The following is a 25,815-nucleotide window of genomic DNA, read 5'->3' on the forward strand; positions in this document are numbered from 1 at the left end:
GTATGTTTTTTTTTACAGGCAAAAGAGCTGTTTTCTTTGGGGCATGCCCCGCAAAAGGCCCTTTTAAGGGCTGGTAAGGTAAAATAGCTTTTCTATTTTAATTTTAGAATAGGGTATGGCATTTTTTTATTTTGGGGGGCTTTGTTATTTTATTAGGGGGCTTAGAGTAGGTGTAATTAGCTTAAAATTGTTGTAATATTTTTCTAATGTTTGTAAAAAAAAATAATTTTTTGTAACTTAGTTCTTTTTTATTTTTTGTACTTTAGTTAGTTTATTTAATTGTATTTATTTATAGGTATTGTATTTAATTAATTTATTGATAGTGTAGTGTTAGGTTTAATTGTAACTTAGGTTAGGATTTATTTTACAGGTAATTTTGTAATTATTTTAACTAGGAAACTATTAAATAGTTATTAACTATTTAATAGCTATTGTACCTGGTTAAAATAAATACAAAGTTGCCTGTAAAATAAATATTAATCCTAAAATAGCTACAATATAATTATAATTTATATTGTAGCTATATTAGGATTTATTTTACAGGTAATTATTTAGCTTTAAATAGGAATAATTTATTTAATAAGAGTTAATTTATTTAGTTAGATTTAAATTATATTTAACTTAGGGGGGTGTTAGTGTTAGGGTTAGACTTAGCTTTAGGGGTTAATACATTTATTAGAGTAGCGGCGAGGTCCGGTCGGCAGATTAGGGGTTAATAATTGTAGGTAGGTGGAGGCAGATTAGGGGTTAATAAATATAATATAGGGGTCGGCGGTGTTAGGGGCAGCAGATTAGTGGCACATAGGGATAATGTAGGTGGCGGCGGTCGGCAGATTAGGGGTTAAAAAATTTTAATAGAGTGGCGGCGATGTGGGGGGGCCTCGGTTTAGGGGTACATAGGTAGTTTATGGGTGTTAGTGTACTTTAGAGCACAGTAGTTAAGAGCTTTATGAACCGGCGTTAGCCCAGAAAGCTCTTAACTCCTGGCTTTTTTCTGCAGCTGGAGTTTTGTCATTAGATTTCTAACGCTCGCTTCAGCCACGACTCTAAATACCAGCGTTAGAAAGATCCCATTGAAAAGATAGGATACGCAAATGGCGTAGGGGGATCTGCGGTATGGAAAAGTAGCGGCTGCAAAGTGAGCGTTAGACCCTTTCCTGACTGACTCTAAATACCAGCGGGTGGCCAAAACCAGCGTTAGGAGCCTCTAACGCTGGTTTTGATGGCTAACGCAGAACTCTAAATCTAGGCGCTAGTGTTTTCTATTTGTGTTTTTTAACATAGTATTAATGTTTTTTTACAGTTGAAGAGTAGATGGCGGATATGAGTCTATTAACTACATTACATTAGTGCCAATAATGTAAACTATAAATGTATATGCAGATTAGCTGCACATTATATAAAATTTGTGAGCAGACTCTAAAAATTAACAAAGTGTGTCTATTAAGGGATATCCTAAATATAAAGGAATAATCAAATACTAGTGTATAGATATACTGATTCCAAATTATGATTCATATAAATGGGTTTAAATCAAATTTGGCATGAAGCCCATTTGGTATTAACATGTTAAAATTAAAAATAAATTGTGCTTCAGCATATAATAGATTCTTCTCCATATAACCTCCTCTATTTTTGAGAGCTTCTTGAGACCCCAGAAATTTAAATCTACATAGTTTTTCTAAAAAAGTGTTTTGATAAGTGATGTTTGACATTTCCCATTTTATATTTAGAAGATGTTCTTTAATATGGTCGCGGAGTGGGCGACTCTTTGTCCCAAATATTGATAATTACAGGGACACTGTATTAGATAAATAACATTACTATCTGAGCATCTTATAGTTTATTTTATTGTGTGTTTAAATTTATTATTAGTTGATCTAACGTTTTTCCCTTTTTTGCCAAATTTATAGGATTTACAACTAGTGTAGGGATAAAATCCCTGTAGTTCATCTCCTTTTAGATCTTGGTCTTTGAGTTCTTTCTTTTTAAACTGACTGGGGGCAAGAATGTTTTTAATTTTTTTTGCTTTTCTAAATATTATAGGGGGGAATCTTCAAGTATAGCACATAGAAGAGGGTCTTTTTTTATTATATTCCAGTGTTCGTTTATGATGTTTTTTTATGAGTCTGTGATCTTCACTATAATTTGTAATGAAAGAATGGACTCTTTTTTTTATTACCTGCAATTTCTTTTGCGATTCTTACTTTTTCTTAATTTTATCCCTTCTCTAAGAATTTTTCTCCAGAATATCTGCTTAATCTATGTAATCATTTGGTTCCGAACAATTCTTCCGAATCCTCAGAAATTGTCCTTTTGGGATGTTATCAATCCTTATTTTTAAGTGACAGCTTTCTGAGTGGATAAAATTGTTCGCATCCACGGTTTTAAAATGGGTGCTAGTTGAAATAATGTTGTCTTTTATATTAATCTTTACATATAAGAAATTAATTGGCTGTTTACTATACTCTCTGGTGAAGGTAATGCCCCATTTGTTGGAATTTAGATCTTCAAAGAAAGAGTCAAATAATTCTATGTCCCTTTTCCAAACAATAAAAATATCTTCGATGTAACACCTGTAGAGCACAAGGTTTGCGCACCAGGGGGATTCAAGAATATGTAGATGTCAAATAATCCTATAGATGTAGATTTATGACTTCTGAAATTACTTTCCAATAAGAAAGATTATTGTTGCTAATGCTGTTTATACCATTCTAGATTAATAATTATTCTCAATCTAAGATAGGTCGCAAAAAAGTATTATTTAATCTTAATTATATTACAATGGGAGAGTGAAAGAAAATATTTTTTGGTAACATTTTCCAAGGTTTCCAAGAAGAACTTTAACCTGATGCTTATTTCTAAGATCACCTTATGTTAAAAGGTCCCACCCTGATAAAAGTATATTATTATACGACTTGCTAAGAAAGAAAGTACCTTCCAGTCTTTACACTATCACCAAATTATTTCACAATAGTTTCAAAAGCCATTTTCAAAGATATTGAATTTACCAAAAATGTCCACAATTTATAGTTATGTTATTTTTTTATTTTTATTTTTTTATCACTAATAATATAGAATAAATAATACATATTGGATAAGATGAGGAGTTAGCAGATATGTGCACTCTATACTGTTGAGGACCAAATACGATTTTGACAAACAAAACATGACATGGCAGAAAAGTTACCTTCAGCATTTGCTGTAATCATGTAGCTATCAGTTATCATTAAGATGTTTGAGGGAGGGCAGTTTCTACATGGTCATCATAAGCTCAATGCCTTAACTGCAGATGACAACCATGTGTCGACATTGAGGGTCTCCTTTTGGAGCTGTTTGCAGCCTTCTCTTTGCAGTTACAGGCCCATACGAGTTTCAGCATCACCTTGGCAATCCTCAATGCTGGTGTAGTCACCACACATGGGTGTGGTGATATCATTACTTGAAAAACAGAAAGTGCTTAATAGAGCCTAAAGGAGCTGGATGTGTGTGTAAGTATTCAACCCCTAAATCTCATCTCCCTTAAGCCCTAGAAAACTCCAAGACTCACTGTTTAAAAGGCAAAAAAGGGTATATAGTGTGCACACATTTAAAAAAAAAAAAACTTTTTTTTTTTAACGAAGGGCTCTCTAAGCACATATAACAGCCCACCATAAAGGTCTAGAACCCTTATTTTAAAGGCCAAAAACCCCTCTTTTAGATAAAGCCCCTATATAGGTTTTGAAAGCCAGGTGATCACTGTATTAATAGTGATTACCTGGCATGAATAAATGTTTATTTACTTGAATAGAGGTTCATAGGAGCGCCTTTGCACAGATAAAATATGTATGCTTACACCCATATTCGCTTATTTATAAGATGTTAACCCCTTCTTTATTTTTTAAAAGTTTACAATAACACACACACACACACTATTGTTTACAACTTTGTTCATTCAACTTTTAATACAAATATGCACTTTTTTTGTACATTTTTTGTTGTTCAGTGCTTACGTGTCATGATATATACATATAATAATGTTATAATTTTGCATCTATTGGGTCTGCTGAAAAAACAATACATAATATATGTTTCTTACTAACAGTGGTCTACAGCAAAGATTAAATGTGTGCTGCATCTAGAAACATCAAAACAGCTCAACACATGCAAATGGCTCATCAATGAAGGGGTTAAATTAAGAATGTAGAAATTATGCATAAGGATATTTTTTATAATTTTTTTATATTGTATTTCAATTGTATCACCTTAAAGAGAAGACAGTTGTGTGAATATTGTATTACTAATTTATATAATTTATATAGTTTTATTTCCAGCTATGCATTGCTGGATATTGGTGCAAGGCTTGGTTCCTAAAAGATGTTATCCATAATTAAAGGCAACTGAAAATTGTTATAATTTGAATTATAGGAGAACAATATTTATCAGAGTAAATATTTGAACCTCTAAGCAATTTTTGAATATCAGAATGATTACTAACTTGTTTCTTCCACAGCCTCATAGCAGAATTCTTGATATAGGGTTGGGAAGGCTGCAAAACCTGGGTTTATTTCTCAGAGTAGTGTAACAATGTCATATTAGATAGTGATATGATTGTGCAATGTCTAGCAGTGGTAATTCTAGTTATATAGATGATTAGGAAATCTGTAACTGCAGCACATACCTCACTTAGGCCTAGATTTGGAGTTCGGCGGTAAAAGGGCTGTTAACGCTCCGCAGGCTTTTTTCTGGCCGCACCATAAATTTAACTCTGGTATCGAGAGTTAAAACAAATGCTGCGTTAGGCTCCAAAAAAGGAGCGTAGGGCATTTTTACCGCAAATGCAACTCTCGATACCAGAGTTGCTTACGGACGCGGCCAGCCTCAAAAACGTGCTCGTGCACGATTCTCCCATAGGAAACAATGGGACTGTTTGAGCTGAAAAAAAACCTAACACCTGCAAAAAAGCAGCGTTCAGCTCCTAACGCAGCCCCATTGTTTCCTATGGGGAAACACTTCCTACGTCTGCACCTAACACCCTAACATGAACCCCAAGTCTAAACACCCCTAACCTTACACTTATTAACCCCTAATCTGCCGCCCCCGCTATCGCTGACCCCTGCATTACAGTTTTAACCCCTAATCTTCCGCTCCGTAAACCGCCGCAACCTACGTTACCCTATGTACCCCTAATCTGCTGCCCTAACATCGCCGACCCCTATGTTATATTTATTAACCCCTAATCTGCCCCCCACAACGTCGCCGACACCTGCCTACACTTATTAACCCCTAATCTGCCGAGCTGACCTGAGCGCTACTATAATAAAGTTATTAACCCCTAATCCGTCTCACTAACCCTATCATAAATAGTATTAACCCCTAATCTGCCCTCCCTAACATCGGCGACACCTACCTTCAATTATTAACCCCTAATCTTCCGATCGGAGCTCACCGCTATTCTAATAAATGTATTAACCCCTAAAGCTAAGTCTAACCCTAACACTAACACCCCCCTAACTTAAATATAATTTATATCTAACGAAATTAATTAACTCTTATTAAATAAATTAATCCTATTTAAAGCTAAATACTTACCTGTAAAATAAACCCTAATATAGCTACAATATAAATTATAATTATATTTTAGCTATTTTAGGATTAATATTTATTTTACAGGCAACTTGGTATTTATTTTAACCAGGTACAATAGCTATTAAATAGTTAATACCTATTTAATAGTTACCTAGTTAAAATAAATACAAAATTACCTGTAAAATAAATCCTAACCTAAGATATAATTAAACCTAACACTACCCTATCAATAAAATAATTAAATAAACTACCTACAATTACCTACAATTAACCTAACACTACACTATCAATAAATAAATTAAATACAATTGCTACAAATAAATACAATTAAATAAACTAGCTAAAGTACAAAAAATAAAAAAGAACTAAGTTACAGAAAATAAAAAAATATTTACAAACATAATAAAAATATTACAACAATTTTAAACTAATTACACCTACTCTAAGCCCCCTAATAAAATAACAAAGCCCCCCAAAATAAATAATTCCCTACCCTATTCTAAATTTAAAAAGTTACAAGCTCTTTTACCTTACCAGCCCTGAACAGGGCCCTTTGCGGGGCATGCCCCAAGAAGTTCAGCTCTTTTGCCTGTAAAAGAAAACATACAATACCCCCCCCCCCAACATTACAACCCACCACCCACATACCCCTAATCTAACCCAAACCACCCTTAAATAAACCTAACACTAAGCCCCTGAAGATCTTCCTACCTTGTCTTCACCATACCAGGTTCACCGATCCGTCCTGGCTCCGATATCTTCATCCAACCCAAGCGGGGGCTAGACATCCACTGAAGAAGTCCAGAAGAGGGTCCAAAGTCTTCCTCCTATCCGGCAAGAAGAGGACATCCGGACCGGCAAACATCTTCTCCAAGCGGCATCTTCGATCTTCTTCCATCCGGTGCGGTGCGGGTCCATCTTGAAGCAGGCGACGCGGATCCATCCTCTTCTTCCGATGTCTCCCGACGAATGACGGTTCCTTTAAGGGACGTCATCCAAGATGGCATCCCTCGAATTCCGATTGGCTGATAGGATTCTATCAGCCAATCGGAATTAAGGTAGGAATTTTCTGATTGGCTGATGGAATCAGCCAATCAGAATCAAGTTCAATCCGATTGGCTGATCCAATCAGCCAATCAGATTGAGCTCGCATTCTATTGGCTGTTCCGATCAGCCAATAGAATGCGAGCTCAATCTGATTGGCTGATTGGATCGGCCAATCGGATTGAACTAGATTCTGATTGGCTGATTCCATCAGCCAATCAGAAAATTCCTACCTTAATTCCGATTGGCTGATAGAATCCTATCAGCCAATCGGAATTCGAGGGACGCCATCTTGGATGACGTCCCTTAAAGGAACCGTCATTCGTCGGGAGACATCGGAAGAAGAGGATGGATCCGCGTCGCCTGCTTCAAGATGGACCCGCTCCGCACCGGATGGAAGAAGATCGAAGATGCCGCTTGGAGAAGATGTTTGCCGGTCCGGATGTCCTCTTCTTGCCGGATAGGAGGAAGACTTTGGACCCTCTTCTGGACTTCTTCAGTGGATGTCTAGCCCCCGCTTGGGTTGGATGAAGATATCGGAGCCAGGACGGATCGGTGAACCTGGTATGGTGAAGACAAGGTAGGAAGATCTTCAGGGGCTTAGTGTTAGGTTTATTTAAGGGTGGTTTGGGTTAGATTAGGGGTATGTGGGTGGTGGGTTGTAATGTTGGGGGGGGGTATTGTATGTTTTTTTTAACAGGCAAAAGAGCTGAACTTCTTGGGGCATGCCCCGCAAAGGGCCCTGTTCAGGGCTGGTAAGGTAAAAGAGCTTGTAACTTTTTTAATTTAGAATAGGGTAGGGAATTTATTATTTTGGGGGGCTTTGTTATTTTATTAGGGGGCTTAGAATAGGTGTAATTAGTTTAAAATTGTTGTAATATTTTTCTTATGTTTGTAAATATTTTTTTATTTTCTGTAACTTAGTTCTTTTTTATTTTTTGTACTTTAGCTAGTTTATTTAATTGTATTTATTTGTAGCAATTGTGTTTATTTAATTTATTGATAGTGTAGTGTTAGGTTAATTGTAGGTAATTGTAGGTAGTTTATTTAATTATTTTATTGATAGGGTAGTGTTAGGTTTAATTATATCTTAGGTTAGGATTTATTTTACAGGTAAATTTGTTATTATTTTAACTAGGTAACTATTAAATAGTTCTTAACTATTTAATAGCTATTGTACCTGGTTAAAATAAATACCAAGTTGCCTGTAAAATAAATATTAATCCTAAAATAGCTATAATATAATTATAATTTATATTGTAGCTATATTAGGATTTATTTTACAGGTAAGTATTTAGCTTTAAATAGGAATAATTTATTTAATAAGAGTTAATTTATTTCGTTAGATTAAAATTATATTTAAGTTAGGGGGGTGTTAGTGTTAGGGTTAGACTTAGCTTTAGGGGTTAATACATTTATTAGAATAGCGGTGAGCTCCGATCGGAAGATTAGGGGTTAATAATTGAAGTTAGGTGTCGGCGATGTTAGGGAGGGCAGATTAGGGGTTAATACTATTTATGATAGGGTTAGTGAGGCGGGTTAGGGGTTAATAACTTTATTATAGTAGCGGTGCGGTCCGCTCGGCAGATTAGGGGTTAATAAGTGTAGGCAGGTGTCGGCGACGTTGAGGGGGGCAGATTAGGGGATAATAAATATAATATAGGGGTCGGCGGTGTTAGGGGTAGCAGATTAGGGGTACATAGGGATAACGTAGGTGGCGGCGCTTTGCGGTCGGAAGATTAGGGGTTAATTATTTTAAGTAGCTGGCGGCGACGTTGTGGGGGGCAAGTTAGGGGTTAATAAATGTAATACAGGGGTCGGCGGGGTTAGGGGCAGCAGATTAGGGGTACATAAGTATAACGTAGGTGGCGGTCGGAAGATTAGGGGTTAAAATTTTTAATCGAGTGGCGGCGATGTGGGGGGACCTCGGTTTAGGGGTACATAGGTAGTTTATGGGTGTTAGTGTACTTTAGGGTACAGTAGTTAAGAGCTTTATAAACCGGCGTTAGCCAGAAAGCTCTTAACTCCTGCTATTTTCAGGCGGCTGGAATCTTGTCGTTAGAGCTCTAACGCTCACTGCAGAAACGACTCTAAATACCAGCGTTAGAAAGATCCCATTGAAAAGATAGGCTACGCAAATGGCGTAGGGGGATCTGCGGTATGGAAAAGTCGCGGCTGTAAAGTGAGCGTTAGACCCTTTAATCACTGACTCCAAATACCAGCGGGCGGCCAAAACCAGCGTTAGGAGCCTCTAACGCTGGTTTTGACGGCTACCGCCGAACTCTAAATCTAGGCCCCAGGCTCTAACAAGCTGGGGTTACTTGGTTTATCTTGATGTGCCCATTTTGGCATGTCCTATAACATAATTAATAACAGAAGTAAAACTGACATAACATTGATATTTCTTTCATAACTATCACATTTAATCAATCTGTGTTTATGTGATCTATCATTGCTTAAAAAGTCCTTATTAAATGTATTATATCAGAGTTTTCCCTATTTAAGCATAAAAAAGCTGTAGAAAATATGCTTTTCCAAGTAAAGTGTAGATAATTTCTTAAGAAATTAACTTTCTCAAACCTATTTTATATATATACTTTAAAGATTCCTCATTTTAGTTATTATATCCTTTATTGGGTAATAAAACATGAAATATATATAATGTTAAATTAAATAACTTTCAATGTTTACTGAAGGAGTAAGCAACAGATGTTATACAATTATTGCCATCTGCAGTCCATCTAATAATGTGAATTAAGCTAACATAGAAATGTTCTTTTGGAAAATGAAAAATATATTTCTTACAAATATTGCCAATTCTTTTTGTGATTGCATTTCTCCTAGCAACACCATATAGGATATGTATATGAAAATTATCATTTGTAAATAATTAAACAAGTAGAAAACACACTTTCCATTTTATGAGTCTTATATCAGTTTCGTGAACATATTATTAGTTAGTTTATAAACTTTTACAGTGGCATATATTATTTTTTAGCAAATGTAACGTTTATTATTTAATTCCATTTTCTATAATTAAAAACTTTATTTAATTCAGCAAAATTGTTTATGGGATATGAAACCTAATTTTTTTTCTTTTATGCTTCAGAAAGAGCAACCAATTTTAAACAACTTTCCAATTGACTTCTATTATCTAATTTGCTTTATTCTCTTGATTTTATTTGTTGAAAAACATATCTAAATAGGCTCAGTAGATGAAGATGAAGACTGGTGGCTGCACATAGATGCCTGATGTGATTGGCTCACCCATGTACATTGCTATTTCTTTATCTAAAGAATGAAACAAATTAGCTAATTGAAGTAAATTGGTATGTTGTTTAAAATCTGAATAATGAAAAAAATATTTTGGGTTTCAAGTCTTTTTACAGGCACTCTAAACTCAAAATTAAACCTCCAATAAATTAATTTATTGAATTTATTTATTAATTTGTGAGAGTTAAAATTTTCTGTAAATAGCCAGATTTTTTCTGTTTATGTTTGTTCTAAATGATAATGGGTCGATCGTCATTTATAACTCCCTGTATTGTGGTCAAATTGTAAATGAGTTTGTGCACTGCACCAAGCAATTATCTCCTGTATTATGTAGCCAGGTCAACTTTGCAGCATTTTACAGCGTGCTTAGGGCTCTATTTATGAAGCAGCGAATGCTGCTTTGGAGACCCATTGTTTCAGGTCGAGCCTGAAACGGAAGTTAAGAAGCAGCGGTCATAAAACCACTGCTCTTTAACCTGCCCTCCACTTTTTGAAATCAGGATGATTGACAGCCCCTGCTAGTGGATAATTGTCTGCCAGTGAGCAGAAATACTTGTGCAATAATAAATGCTGACAGCGTATGCAAGCCCATAGAATTTCATTCCCATCCTCTTTAGGCAGCAAAAAGCAAAGAGAAGAAAATATATATTGTATATTGCAATTTTGTTTAATTTATGTTAAAAAAATAATTTATGAGGAGGAATTCAATTTTGAGTTTAATGTCCCTTTAAAGGGACAGCAATCTAAAAGTTAAACTTTGATGATTCAAAACATGCAGTTTAAAAAAAAAATCCATTTTACTTTTACTATGTAATTTGCTGTGTTCTTTGGTATACTTTTTTAAAGAACATTCCAAGTGATGGTTCTAGAGTTTAAAATTTTGAGGAGGTTAACAAAGGTTGTAAAAAAACTGAAGCACATGACTCATAATACTGTAAGTGGAGCTGCTTGGCAGAACATGCACTGCCCTTCGCAGCTCAACCAGGTTTTCTTTTTTTGAAAATTTGTTCATAAAAATCCAAATTAAGAATTAAGTCTTAAAAAAGATTGAACATTTTTAAACGTTCTTTTCTAGAGGAAATATGTGTATATTAAAAGTTGAAAGCAAACGGTTGTGCTCAAGCACAAAAAAATTGCACTCAAAGGGCTAGATTAAAAGTGGCGCACTAAGCTTATATTAATATCATGACCATGTTAACAGTAGCACAGTATTTACAAGTTAAAAGTATATGTGACTGTTCAAGCACAAACTAATTTTGCACTTGCCGAATTAGCGAGACTGAAGGTCTTGCGTAAGGGGTTAAACTTTTGCACTAAAAACAACATAAATATAGTTAAAAATACAGTTAAACTCATATAAACACTATCTGATAAAAAATATTCTTATACATTTTAATTAAAAAAGTGGAGGGTCATGTCCGGACGACATTTTCACCCCTTTGGCAATTGACAGCCCAGTCCTGCTCATTAAACACCTGCCTGCTAAAGCCTCAAAAGTTGGAGTTGGCTAACCGTGGGGATGTTCACACGCAGCTGTCTTGTTTTGTACTTTTGTGGATGGCAGTATACTCCACGGAATTGGCTAAGAATTTATGAACTCTTACTATCAGACAGATGTTTTATTAACAAAGTGTGCTACTTTGACTTATCCCCTGGTTTATAAGCTTAACTATTACTATATTTGGCATTAGCATTTGTCTGATATTTGCTAGCTATTGTAAATATAAATAATGTTTTTCCCTCTCCCATAGCCCCAATATTCTTATTGCTGGACAAATGTTTTATTAGCAAACTGTGCTATTTTGACTTATAGCCTGGTTTATAAGGTTAATTACTACTAAGCCTAATATTAGCATTCACCTGATATTAACTAGTTATTGTACATATAAATGAGATTTTTTTTTTCCTTTCTCAGAAATCCCATAATTCATCCTAACAACATCTTGTACCAACTATGCTAACTCTTATTAGATAACAACAATCTCTTTTAATATTATCTAGCTATCATTGGTTTGACGATTCACACGATTCAGATGCTTCCCTACAAAAAAAGTTATACTCCTATCACATTACTAGGGGGCAAAAGTTGTCACATTTGGAATGTAAAAATAATTAGCAACTTACCTCTAGACTTACTAATTTAACTGATTTGCCAGTCACTTGGGAATAGGACCCATGCCCAGGTGACAGGGCTCAGTTGTATGGGATTGTGGAAATCAATTTACTTTTCACCACATTACTGTTTTAACTATACTCTAGCTCTACGTTGAAACAGATTTTGCCATATTCAGTGCTAAATAGGCAATTTAAGCCTCATAGTTCATCTACAGATCATTCCCATATCTGCTGCTCTTCCTACCCATTACAGGGAGTGCAGAATTATTAGGCAAGTTGTATTTTTGAGTATTAATTTTATTATTGAACAACAACCATGTTCTCAATGAACCCAAAAAAACTCATTAATATCAAAGCTGAATAGTTTTGGAAGTAGTTTTTAGTTTGTTTTTAGTTATAGCTATTTTAGGGGGATATCTGTGTGTGCAGGTGACTATTACTGTGCATAATTATTAGGCAACTTAACAAAAAACAAATATATACCCATTTCAATTATTTATTTTTACCAGTGAAACCAATATAACATCTCAACATTCACAAATATACATTTCTGACATTCAAAAACTAAACAAAAACAAATCAGTGACCAATATAGCCACCTTTCTTTGCAAGGACACTCAAAAGCCTGCCATCCATGGATTCTGTCAGTGTTTTGATCTGTTCACCATCAACATTGCGTGCAGCAGCAACCACAGCCTCCCAGACACTGTTCAGAGAGGTGAACTGTTTTCCCTCCTTGTAAATCTCACATTTGATGATGGACCACAGGTTCTCAATGGGGTGAACAAGGAGGCCATGTCATTAGATTTTCTTCTTTTATACCCTTTCTTGCCAGCCACGCTGTGGAGTACTTGGACGCGTGTGATGGAGCATTGTCCTGCATGAAAATCCTGTTTTTCTTGAAGGATGCAGACTTCTTCCTGTACCACTGCTTGAAGAAGGTGTCTTCCAGAAACTGGCAGTAGGACTGGGAGTTGAGCTTGACTCCATCCTCAACCCGAAAAGGCCCCACAAGCTCATCTTTGATGATACCAGCCCAAACCAGTACTCCACCTCCACCTTGCTGGCGTCTGAGTCGGACTGGAGCTCTCTGCCCTTTACAAATCCAGCCACGGCCCAATCCATCTGGCCCATCAAGACTCACTCTCATTTCATCAGTCCATAAAACCTTAGAAAAATCAGTCTTGAGATATTTCTTGGCCCAGTCTTGACGTTTCAGCTTGTGTGTCTTGTTCAGTGGTGGTCGTCTTTCAGCCTTTTTTACCTTGGCCATGTATCTGAGTATTGCACACCTTGTGCTTTTGGGCACTCCAGTGATGTTGCAGCTCTGAAATATGGCCAAACTGGTGGCAAGTGGCATCTTGGCAGCTGCACGCTTGACTTTTCTCAGTTCATGGGCAGTTATTTTGCGCCTTGGTTTTTCCACACGCTTCTTGCGACCCTGTTGACTATTTTGAATGAAACACTTGATTGTTCGATGATCACGCTTCAGAAGCTTTGCAATTATAAGAGTGCTGCATCCCTCTGCAAGATATCTCACTATTTTTGACTTTTCTGAGCCTGTCAAGTCCTTCTTTTGACCCATTTTGCCAAAGGAAAGGAAGTTGCCTAATAATTATGCACACCTGATATAGGGTGTTGATGTCATTAGACTACACCCCTTCTCATTACAGAGACGCACATCACCTAATATGCTTAATTGGTAGTAGGCTTTCGAGCCTATACAGCTTGGAGTAAGACAACATGCATAAAGAGGATGATGTGGTCAAAATACTCATTTGCCTAATAATTCTGCACTCCCTGTAGTTTATAATCCTACTGACACGAAACCAGGTTACTGCAAATTTTTATTCCATATGCCATACCTATAGTTTTCAACTCATATAAGGCTACTTTATTTAATATCTTTTAGTTCGCTTTACATATTTAGGTTACAACTAGCGTAAGAGTGATCACTTTCATAATGAGCTCTATAATACTGTTTTTTTTATTCTGTTAATTCTCCGGACACCCCCCCCCCCCCCCCCCCCACACACACACATACTAATTTATAGCACTCTGGATATCCTCATTTTACTTCCAGAGACCTACTAAGCGGTATCCCTTGAAATTACTGCTGTTAATACAATATCCAATATCTTGTTTAATAACATAACAAGTTCAACATGTGCCAATATTAGAACCTTCATATGATAACATCTAATCTTACTAGTGACCTCTTTTCCCCTCAAACTATCTGCTTGTTTCTATATGACAACACTAGTAAGTTTAGCAAAGTCAAGAGTGGTCTTGGGCAATTACTATATCTAAATCAATTTTGATACATTTATTGTTCTTCAACTGTATCTCAATTTATTTGACACATTTTGCAAAGCTTTCACTCTACATTCTGTGTCCTAATCAATATATTTTCAATATATATAGTTTCAATATATATACAGCTACCTCCACAATTCGAGCTTCCATCCCAATCACACCAAACAAGGTATCATCTACAGCCAAGCTATCAGATATCACTGCATTTGCTCTGACACAAAAGACAGAGATCAGCACCTGAGTACACTGTCAGAGTCATTTAAGCAAAAGGGCTACAAGGAAAGGACAATATCTAAAAAAATAAAATCTGCCCTAAAAACACCACGGGAAAGGCTCCTACAATACAAAGAAAAGGAAAACAAAACAAGAACCCCTTTAGTAGTCACTTACAACCCTACTCTGGAAGGAGTACGCAAAATTATTAAAGAGCTACAACCACTAATTTCAGAGGACCCCACATTCAAAAAAATATTTCCTGAACCCCCCATACTAGCATACAAACAACCGTCTAACCTGAGACAGAGATTGGTCCGCAGCAAATTAACCACAGAACAGAAGCTTACACAGAATGGCACTGCACGATGCAACAAATCACACTGCAAAGTGTGTCAACATATATGTAACAACAACACAGCCAGACACAATAACACATCCTATAATATTAAAGGATCCTATTTGTGCTCATCTGCTAATGTGGTGTACATGATACAGTGTACAGCGTGTGACAGAGGTTACTACATTGGAGAAACTGGCCTAAAGCTGCATCTCAGAATGAATCTACACAGACACGCAATCAAAAACCACAAGGAAAATGAATATTGTACCCCTGTTTGTCATCACTTCACCCAGACTGGTCACTCCATCCTTAACCTCAGGATTAAAGTTGTTAAAGGGAATTTCAAAGACTCTCATGAATGAAAGACGTTTGAGATGAAAATGATCACACATTTCAATACCAGAAATGAAGGACTTAATGTAGACTCTGGCTTTCTCACACACTACCATAACTTTCTTTAATCTCTAATCTTATTGTCCTATATTGGTTTCTTTTTCCTTTTGTTTTTCCTCTCATCTTGCCTATTTACTCTCCTTTGTTTATTTATTCTTTCTGGTTATTCTCAGCTATTTTCTCCTTCAGAAACATTCTCTGCTTTTTATGACCCCCCTCTCATCCCTCCCTTCCATTTGTTGTATGTGATGTGTATCTATATCAGATTAATCAGTATTGCTTTAGACCTGAGGAAGAGAGGAAAACTCTCAAAGCTTGTCTTTGAAATATTATGTTAGTCCAATAAAAAAGGTGTCACTGCATACTGCAATGCTTTGTTTTTTTAGCATTATATATATATATAATATATATATATATATATATATATATATATATATATATATATATATATATATATATATATAAAAAACAACATTTTAAATTAGGGGGAGATAAAAGGTGAGTTTAAAATCCTCCACTACGCACAAAATATAGAAAAATAACTCATTGTGTAGTTCATTAACAAATCTAGACAGGCCCGAAAGCTTGTTTTCAGACAGAAATCCTCTGAATTACATTGTTTCCAATGCAGCAAAGGATTCTGTGTAAGATATGCAAATTAAGTACATAATGACACACCTTTTTACTTCAGTCTGCTTTTCAGCAGATTCCCTTTATGCCAAAGTATCGCTGTTCACAAAGCTTATAAACTTAGCTAGGGTTAGTACAGTGATTCAAAACCATCCCAGGACAGACTGTTTCGTAGTTGTTACTACTCATCAGCTGGGAGAAGGTTTGAATCACTGCTGGGTGAAGTTGATTCCGGGCAGAATACAACAACATTTTAAATTAGGGGGAGATAAAAGGTGAGTTTAAAATCCTCCACTACGCACAAAATATAGAAAAATAACTCATTGTGTAGTTCATTAACAAATCTAGACAGGCCCGAAGGCTTGTTTTCCCACAGAAAACCTTTGAATTACATTGTTTGCAATGCAGCAAAGGATTCTGGGTAAGATATGCAAATGAAGTACACAATGACGCACCTTTTTACTCTGCTTTTCAGCAGATTCTCTTTACGTCAAAGTGTCGCTGTTCACATAGCTTATAAACTTAGCAACAACTACGACTACGATTAGCAACAACTACGAAACAGTCTGTCCTGGGATGCTTTTGAATCACTGCACTAACCCTAGCTAAGTTTATAAGCTGTGTGAACAGCGATACTTTGGCGTAAAGGGAATCTGCTGAAAAGCAGACTGAAGTAAAAGGTGTGTCATTGTGTACTTAATTTGCATATCTTACCCAGAATCCTTTGCTGCATTGGAAACAATTTAATTCAGAGGTTTTCTGTGGGAAAACAAGCCTTCGGGCCTGTCTAGATTTGTTAATGAACTACACCAGAGCTTTCCAAATTTGTTATGTTGGTGACACACTTTTTAGACCTACATCATTTCGCGACACAGTAATTCAGTTGTACTAGCAAAAAGGAGGTTAAACTAACTTGTTTTAAGAGATACAAACACATACATAAATTATATAATAATGAAATGCATTTACAAGTAACAGTATGCATGTGCAAGAATTAAAAAAAGTTTAATAACACCAATAGCTACTTACTATTTTAATGGGATGTATGAGGTTGATGGGATGAACAGTTTCGGAATATTTGGTGGAATATTAGATAAAGGCACTCACATTTCATCATCAGGCATTTTTAAGATTCCACTTCCTATCCATATATCAAGAGCAGGAGCAGCAATGCACTACTGGGAGCTAGTTGCCAAAAAAAACCCACTGACTTCAGCTCAGCATTTAAGCTGCCGCCCTCAGAGCTCGGTGAGTACGATTGACTACTGCCTGCACTGCAAACACACTGCTGTCCCACTCACTGACTACACATGCAGTCACGAGCCAATTAAGGAGATTACACGTGCAGTCAGGAGCCAATGTGCCGCCAATGGGAATAGTTTCAGTTCCCACTGAGCTGCACCAATAGGTTAAGATGATCTGTGACCCACTAGGTATCAATCACGTGTCAATCATGTGATATGCCTAGCAGGCAGGCGCAAAGTCAGAAACCAAAAAAAAAAAAAATTAAAAAAAAATTGTGCTGAAGCAGGGACACACCTACACACTGCTGCCGACACACTAGTGTGTCCCGACACACAGTTTGGAAAGCACTGAACTACACAATGAGTTATTTTTCTATATTTTGTGCATAGTGGAGGATTTTAAACTCACCTTTTATCTCCCCCTAATTTAAAATGTTGTTGTATTCTGCTTGGAATCAACTTCACCCAGCAGTGATTCAAACCTTCTCCCAGCTAATGAGTAGCAGCAACTACGAAAGAGTCTGTCCTGGGATGGTTTTGAATCACTGTACTAACCCTAGCTAAGTTTATAAGTTCTGTCAACAGCTATACTTTGACGTAAAGGGAATCTGCTGAAAAGCAGACTGAAGTAAAAAGGTGTGTCATTGTGTACTTAATTTGCATATCTTACCCAGAATCCTTTGATGCATTGGAAACAATGTAATTCAGAGGTTTTCTGTGGGAAAACAAGCCTTCGGGCCTGTCTAGATTTGTTAATGAACTACACAATGAGTTATTTATATATATATATATATATATATATATATATATATATATATATATATATATATATATATATATAAAAAAGCAAAAAAGAAGCACTCACTGGATTTTCATCAAAAAGTGACCAGAAATTTAATGTAGTTTGTGACGTTTCGGGACAACAACAGTCCCTTCCTCTGACAAATAAACACTGAACAAAAGCTGCCTTAAATAGGCTCCCAAATACACTCCCCTCAGGTTCAGCCAATCCAGGCTGAATAATTACACACACCCATATAGTGACCAATGAAAAAACATAATACAAATTGTGCATGTGACTGTTATAACATTATTGAAAAAATGCTTTAAAAACAAATTCCCTTTGGACCCCAGTGCTAGTAGTCATGCCCTCTAATTACAATAAACATCATATGTGGTTATCAATCGTCTAAATAGATGCAAAAAATCATAAAGTCGTCTATTGTTGAACATCCAATCAAACATTGGATTGCAAAACTCAACTTGTAATAGGTTCCAATTCGTCATTCCTCATACTCCTGATCCGCCCCTTGTTGCCAGGGACGCGATCAGCTGTACGTCTATAGCCATCAAACAAAGTTACCGATCAGCCCCTAATTGCTAGGGACACAAACCACGGTACAACTCTAACACTCGAAAAAGATACGCATCACCACACACAATAGCGCATATACTGCTGAGTTACTTGTTACATGCGCCTTTCTAGATACTATGTAGCCGATCGCCCTGTAGAAAACTATCAAACATGTCAACAAAGAATCGTCCAATGGCAAAGTGCCATGTAGAAGAATGGGCGTATATATAGGAGCGTGCATGCCTCAGTAGTAAATATGCTAATATCTAATACACCACAATCCAAAAAGCCAATGGCACAGAGCCATGATGAAAAATAGGCGTACACATAAAGGTTTGCATGTCTCAATCGTAAATATACTGACATCCGATACACCGCAATCCAAAACGCAAACAAAAACTAAAACAAAAACTAAAACAAAAATCAACAACCACAATGCCACAAAATACACCAATATATAAGCCAATATATAAGCACATTGTTCCAATCCCTCTGTGCACCAGCAACCGTATCATATATAGCGATATCGCCATGTACAAATTATCAAGATGTACATAAAGCAAAGAGCAGCTATATCCAGTGTATCATGCCCTTGAGTGCACATAACTAAACATATAACAAGGATTTACTTCTAGAACACCTATTTGGTGTCCATCATGTGTGATATATTTACTTAAAAATTGCCATCTATAAATCAGTAAAGCAAACTTAGCCAATCGCTATATGTCTGGCCCCAATGGGCGTGTTATTAACTTATAGTGCATAAATAAATGAGCCTATTGCTCAAATCCTAACGTGAATCAACACTTAAAAATTATACCATCCCCGTTTGTGAAAAAAGAGGACTGAAAAAATTTCCAAAAAAATATATTTAAAGAATATAGACAATAAAAACATGTGTCTAAATGAGTGAAACTAAAATTATCACCTAAAAGTGCATAAACATAAAGACATATATCCACACATGTGGATATATGTCTTTATGTTTATGCACTTTTAGGTGATAATTTTAGTTTCACTCATTTAGACACATGTTTTTATTGTCTATATTCTTTAAATATATTTTTTTGGAAATTTTTTCAGTCCTCTTTTTTCACAAACGGGGATGGTATAATTTTTAAGTGTTGATTCACGTTAGGATTTGAGCAATAGGCTCATTTATTTATGCACTATAAGTTAATAACACGCCCATTGGGGCCAGACATATAGCGATTGGCTAAGTTTGCTTTACTGATTTATAGATGGCAATTTTTAAGTAAATATATCACACATGATGGACACCAAATAGGTGTTCTAGAAGTAAATCCTTGTTATATGTTTAGTTATGTGCACTCAAGGGCATGATACACTGGATATAGCTGCTCTTTGCTTTATGTACATCTTGATAATTTGTACATGGCGATTTCGCTATATATGATACGGTTGCTGGTGCACAGAGGGATTGGAACAATGTGCTTATATATTGGCTTATATATTGGTGTATTTTGTGGCATTGTGGTTGTTGATTTTTGTTTTAGTTTTTGTTTTAGTTTTTGTTTGCGTTTTGGATTGCGGTGTATCGGATGTCAGTATATTTACGATTGAGACATGCAAACCTTTATGTGTACGCCTATTTTTCGTCATGGCTCTGTGCCATTGGCTTTTTGGATTGTGGTGTATTAGATATTAGCATATTTACTACTGAGGCATGCACGCTCCTATATATACGCCCATTCTTCTACATGGCACTTTGCCATTGGACGAGTCTTTGTTGACATGTTTGATAGTTTTCTACAGGGCGATCGGCTACATAGTATCTAGAAAGGCGCATGTAACAAGTAACTCAGCAGTATATGCGCTATTGTGTGTGGTGATGCGTATCTTTTTCGAGTGTTAGAGTTGTACCGTGGTTTGTGTCCCTAGCAATTAGGGGCTGATCGGTAACTTTGTTTGATGGCTATAGACGTACAGCTGATCGCATCCCTGGCAACAAGGGGCGGATCAGGAGTATGAGGAATGACGAATTGGAACCTATTACAAGTTGAGTTTTGCAATCCAATGTTTGATTGGATGTTCAACAATAGACGACTTTATGATTTTTTGCATCTATTTAGACGATTGATAACCACATATGATGTTTATTGTAATTAGAGGGCATGACTACTAGCATTGGGGTCCAAAGGGAATTTGTTTTTAAAGCATTTTTTCAATAATGTTATAACAGTCACATGCACAATTTGTATTATGTTTTTTCATTGGTCACTATATGGGTGTGTGTAATTATTCAGCCTGGATTGGCTGAACCTGAGGGGAGTGTATTTGGGAGCCTATTTAAGGCAGCTTTTGTTCAGTGTTTATTTGTCAGAGGAAGGGACTGTTGTTGTCCCGAAACGTCACAAACTACATTAAATTTCTGGTCACTTTTTGATGAAAATCCAGTGAGTGCTTCTTTTTTGCTTTTTTATCATACACCGTACAGCACCCTGGTAGTTGTTGAACGTTGGTGAGAGTGCACATACACCAATTTTTTGCCTATATATATATATATATATATATATACTCACATACTCAAGTAGTAAAGGTGCACTCTCATGAACCAATGCTCCAAATGCCAGAGTGATAGAGAATCAATTCCATATAAAATAGTCTAAACAACACTCTCTAGGCATATATTCAAGAGAAATGTATTCAAAAATTATAGTGACATTTCGGGGCATTCATCCCTTCATCAGACCAACAATGGTGCAGTGATAATACACATTTTTATAAACAGTTAACCCCACCCACCTAGGCAGTCTCATATGCTAATTTCTAATCCCTTGATGTCCACCGCTTATCTTTTTTTTTTTTTTTTTAAATAATTTTTTATTGAGGTATTGAACAGTATCAACAAAACAAACAATGTGTTCAGGCACGGATCATAAGTAATAAGAATAATTATACATGACTCTTATAAAAAGGAGATTTGAACTAGAACATTAAAGTCTCTGAGTAACAATGGTTATCACTGTATTCAAGTAGTAGTATTACTGTACATTTATAGATGAGAACCGTAATCATATAGCAAAATATATTCAATAGAGATGGCATAACCAGTGAGATGAGTTGTAACACTACTTCTGAGACCATGAGCTTAAAGTGTAGCTTAGATTATAGTGAACAAGGGTGACTGAGACACATAATAATGGAACCTCGTTTTTTATATAATATAGCAAATGATCCCTACTCTGATATAGGTACTCTATAATATTTAAACTGTATGATGTAGGGAGTTGGCTTTTGTCTGGCCTCTCTTGGGCCAAAGTGTATAGAGGGGAAATTCAGCGGACAAGAACCGCTCGGTAAAAGGGGGAGGGGAGTGAAGGGGGGGCGGAGCCTTTTAAGGTAACTGAATAGCATATCTGGGTTTCCAAAATGAATAAAAAAAATAAATAAATAGATAAATTTAGATTAGATGAGGGTGGTATACATGACTTGGGGAGTCTTTTAATTAGCATCATGAGTATATATGTATACATGGGATGTCTGCTTGGGGAATGTATCTTTGAAGGTGAGGTGAAATATCAATTTCTTTGTGAGATTCTTGGGAACATGGTAAGGTGGGCCTAATAGATGAGTTAGTCTAAAGGTGTTCAGGGATAGTTATTTAAACTGCAGGTGTATTGGGGGAAATGCCCCCCGCACAGCTAAGGGTCAAGGTAAATATTATGCTGGGAGCAAAATAATGGTGTTAGGTAAGCTTATGGTAAGCTACAATGCTAGGCCCAGACATATAAACAAACAGGAAGCTAATTTGGGGAACCTTCTAATTAGTATAGTGATTGCAGGTATGTATAGATAATGTCTGTGTGGGGGAGATGCTTCTAAATTATGGGATGACTTAGTTAATTCTTTGTATTTGTATTATTCATGACGTAGAGTTAGATAGAGGCTGGGGGAAACCCGACGTAAATCCTGCTAGTGTACGGTAGGAGAAGTAGTAAGATGACTGAGTATGCACCAATTAAGGGGTATAATTAAAACAAGGCACCCACTTAGACAGATATCTCTATCACCATGTATGCTGTTAGGTATTGTATACATATCTCAGACCAAGTTCACTAAATCAACTATTATGCCGAGCCGTGTCTTCCCAGTGAACACGGCCCAGCAGCGTCTACAATAACTAAAGGTGAGATTATATATTCTTAGATGAAATGTGGGATGGGGGAGTCATCTGCTAATGTAATAGAGTTTGCCTGGGGTGGGAGAAGAGTTCTTAATGAAGCAGGGTGGGGAAAAGACTAAAATAAGTAGGCTAACTTAATTAAAGGGTTACTACTTGCATGTGCAATAATCTGCTGTAAAGCTTGTTATTAAAAGGTACTAAGTGGGCTGTTATATCTCCTAGAATAATCCTATTAATACTCACATAGCAACATGACTTCAGTTACTCCTGAGGGACTCCTTTGTATTCTATCTTGCTCGCCTGTCAGCTATATACTAGGGGGCTGAATATAATATGTATACTATACTTATTGTACTATGTACTATTAAACCTACTATAGCGGTTATAACGATTATCTCCTGTCATCTCAAAGTTACCATATATATATAAGCATACCATAAATAAGGAGTTTAACAGACATTAGACATTAAACAGCACTATTTCTAGAAGTACATATATAACCTAGTAAGGGATATACTGTGTGCTATCATAAACAGTGATGAAAGTAATTGCAGTATTATATGAGCAAAAATAACTGAAGTGGAGTAAGCTAGCATTTCAAAGGCTTGTGAGGGATAAAATACAATGACAGACATTATGAATGGTGTAGGGCTAAAAAAGAAATATTAAGCTATATGTACCCAAATATGCATAAGAGGAGTTAAGCAAGTTAAGTTGTCATTAACACTGATAAGGCTGCTAACAATCAAGACATTAAGTTGGATCTAATAGTAGGCTAGAAAATAACTTTTAAACTGAGACATACATGCAATCATGCTATTTAAATAGTTAAAGGTACTATCCAACAGTGGTGCTGCCAGTATATAGTATATATTACAAGACTTTAATATTTAGTATTTAGTAACACCCTGATGCAGTTTGTGTTCTAATACCAACTAGCTGGAACCATAGCTGGATGTCCTTGTGGGGTCAGAAGCTTGCAAGATGTAGCCAGCAATGAGCCGTTAGTGTTATGAGAGCCAGCTGGTCAGACGATCCGCAGCAGTGAGATAAGAAACCTCCCTGGATCCCATGTCGGTCTCACCGGCATATGCAGGCAGGGAGAAGTCAAAGCCATTATCTTTTTAGTAAGGTACACATAGGCAATGGAGGAGCGACCGCTGTACAGCCGAGAGAGTTCAGAGTGTCGAGTGGAAGCTGTAGTGAGCTCATGGTATGGGTCGCGGTGACTCTTGGAATGCAGAGTAACTGTGTGCACTGCAGCTCCCTCGGCAGGGTTGTCTGTCACTGCCGTCTGTAGGGTGGCGATAGTTCTTGGGGGATATATGGTAATGGGTCCAGTCTGTGGGAGCTCTAACTGAGCTATGGCATGTTGCGCTGACTCAGTGCGGCTAGAGGAGGGCTGTGGGAGGTTGTTTTGACCATCCATGGCTATCTGTGCTTCAAGCTCCAGAGTGGGACCATCTTTTACTGTGATTCTTGTCTCCTCCAGATCTCGAAGCAGATCTGCTCTCCGATGCGGCGAGTCATGTGTATAGCCACCTGCAACCTCAGTAATGAACACTGTCTGTGTCTCTGCTTGTAGAGGGTTCATGGCGGCTTTAAGGTCTGCGGAAATAGCCCGCCGATGGAGATCCATGGAAAGCATGAGTTCATTTAGTGCAGAGATGATTTGTCTCTCCATAGATAAGCCGTAGAGATGAGATTGATAGAAGAGAAGTTGCGGCTATAGCAGAAAGTATAGTAGGAGTATCCAGGTATGGCAGATTACTTGGCCTCGCCGTCTCAGCTAGCTAGTAGGCCCCAGTTCAACCGTGGCACAAATTGCTTGTGTTTATTGTCCCAGGCCGGCACAACTTCCAAAATGTTATGCTCTAAGTGTAGGTATAAAATAATAGGTTAGGAAAGAGACTTATTATGTCAGAAATAAAGCTTTTTTAGAGCAAATGCCAGGAGCTCTGAGATGGTACGTCTTGCTAGCATGGCTGTTGGCTCCGCCCCCCTCACCGCTTATCTTTTTGACAGCGTTTCATAGCAAGATAGCGCTAGTTTGCGCTAGTTCATGGGTGCCCTTTATATAACGTGCTCACTCATGTGGAGCTATTAATGAGAAAGCAATGATTAACTAAAATGCAAGTCTGCCAAAAGAACAGAAATAAGGAGGCAGTGTGCAGAGGCGTAGATACAAGGTCATCACAGAGGTAAAAAGTATATTTCTATAACCGTGTTGGTTATGCAACATGGGGAATGAGTAATAAAGGGATTATCTATCTTTTTAAACAATAAAAATTCTAGAGTAGACTGTCCTTTCAAGTGATCAGTATCAAATACTTTATTTAAAACTTATTGACCTACATCTACTTAAAGAAGTTAGCAATGATTTTAAAACTCAGCAGTGGAAACTCTACACTAAATCCTCTTTAGGAATCTGCTAAGAGAAAAAAACATGTATACAGTATATTAGACCAAGACATAGCCAACAAGATCATGAAAATATATTATACGCCCATAGATTTACATAAAAAAAGCATATAAAAGTGGTAGCCTTGGATAATCACAAGCAACATGTTTTAAAGCATTTATATCAGTTATGGTGAACCTTGGCACTCCGATGTTTCAGAACTACATTTCCCATGAAGCATATTGCCTATGAAGTTCAGTCAAGCATTATGGGAATTGTAGTTCTGAAAAATCTGGAGTGCCAAGGTTCGCCATCACTGATCTAAATGTACATGCACAGAAAACTACAGCCTCCAATCTGTACAAATCATTACACCATCATTCTAAACCTGCACACATTGAACTACAGAGAAGTAGTAATCTCCCCAAATTACACAAACATTTTTATAAATATATTTGAGGAACGTTTTGTTTATGAATATCATTTATTCATTTAATGTGGCGCCACTTGGTTTGGGTAGGGGATATTGGCACCTTTTTAGAATTTGAAGATATAAATATGGCTATGGAAAATATAAAAGTTAAAATCACATAGAGTGAAGTGAGTATAGACTTTTTGGATGTGAAAATTTATAAGATACAGGAGAGTTTAAAAACGGATTTGTTTAAGAAATTTACAGACCATAATATTTATTACATTTTGAAAAAGCTCATTGTCCTTCTCTTATAAAATCATTACCTAGAAGTCAACTCATTAGAGTAAGGAGAATAATTT

The sequence above is a fragment of the Bombina bombina genome, chromosome 2 (genome assembly GCF_027579735.1).
Source record: "Bombina bombina isolate aBomBom1 chromosome 2, aBomBom1.pri, whole genome shotgun sequence".
Lineage (NCBI taxonomy): Eukaryota > Metazoa > Chordata > Amphibia > Anura > Bombinatoridae > Bombina > Bombina bombina.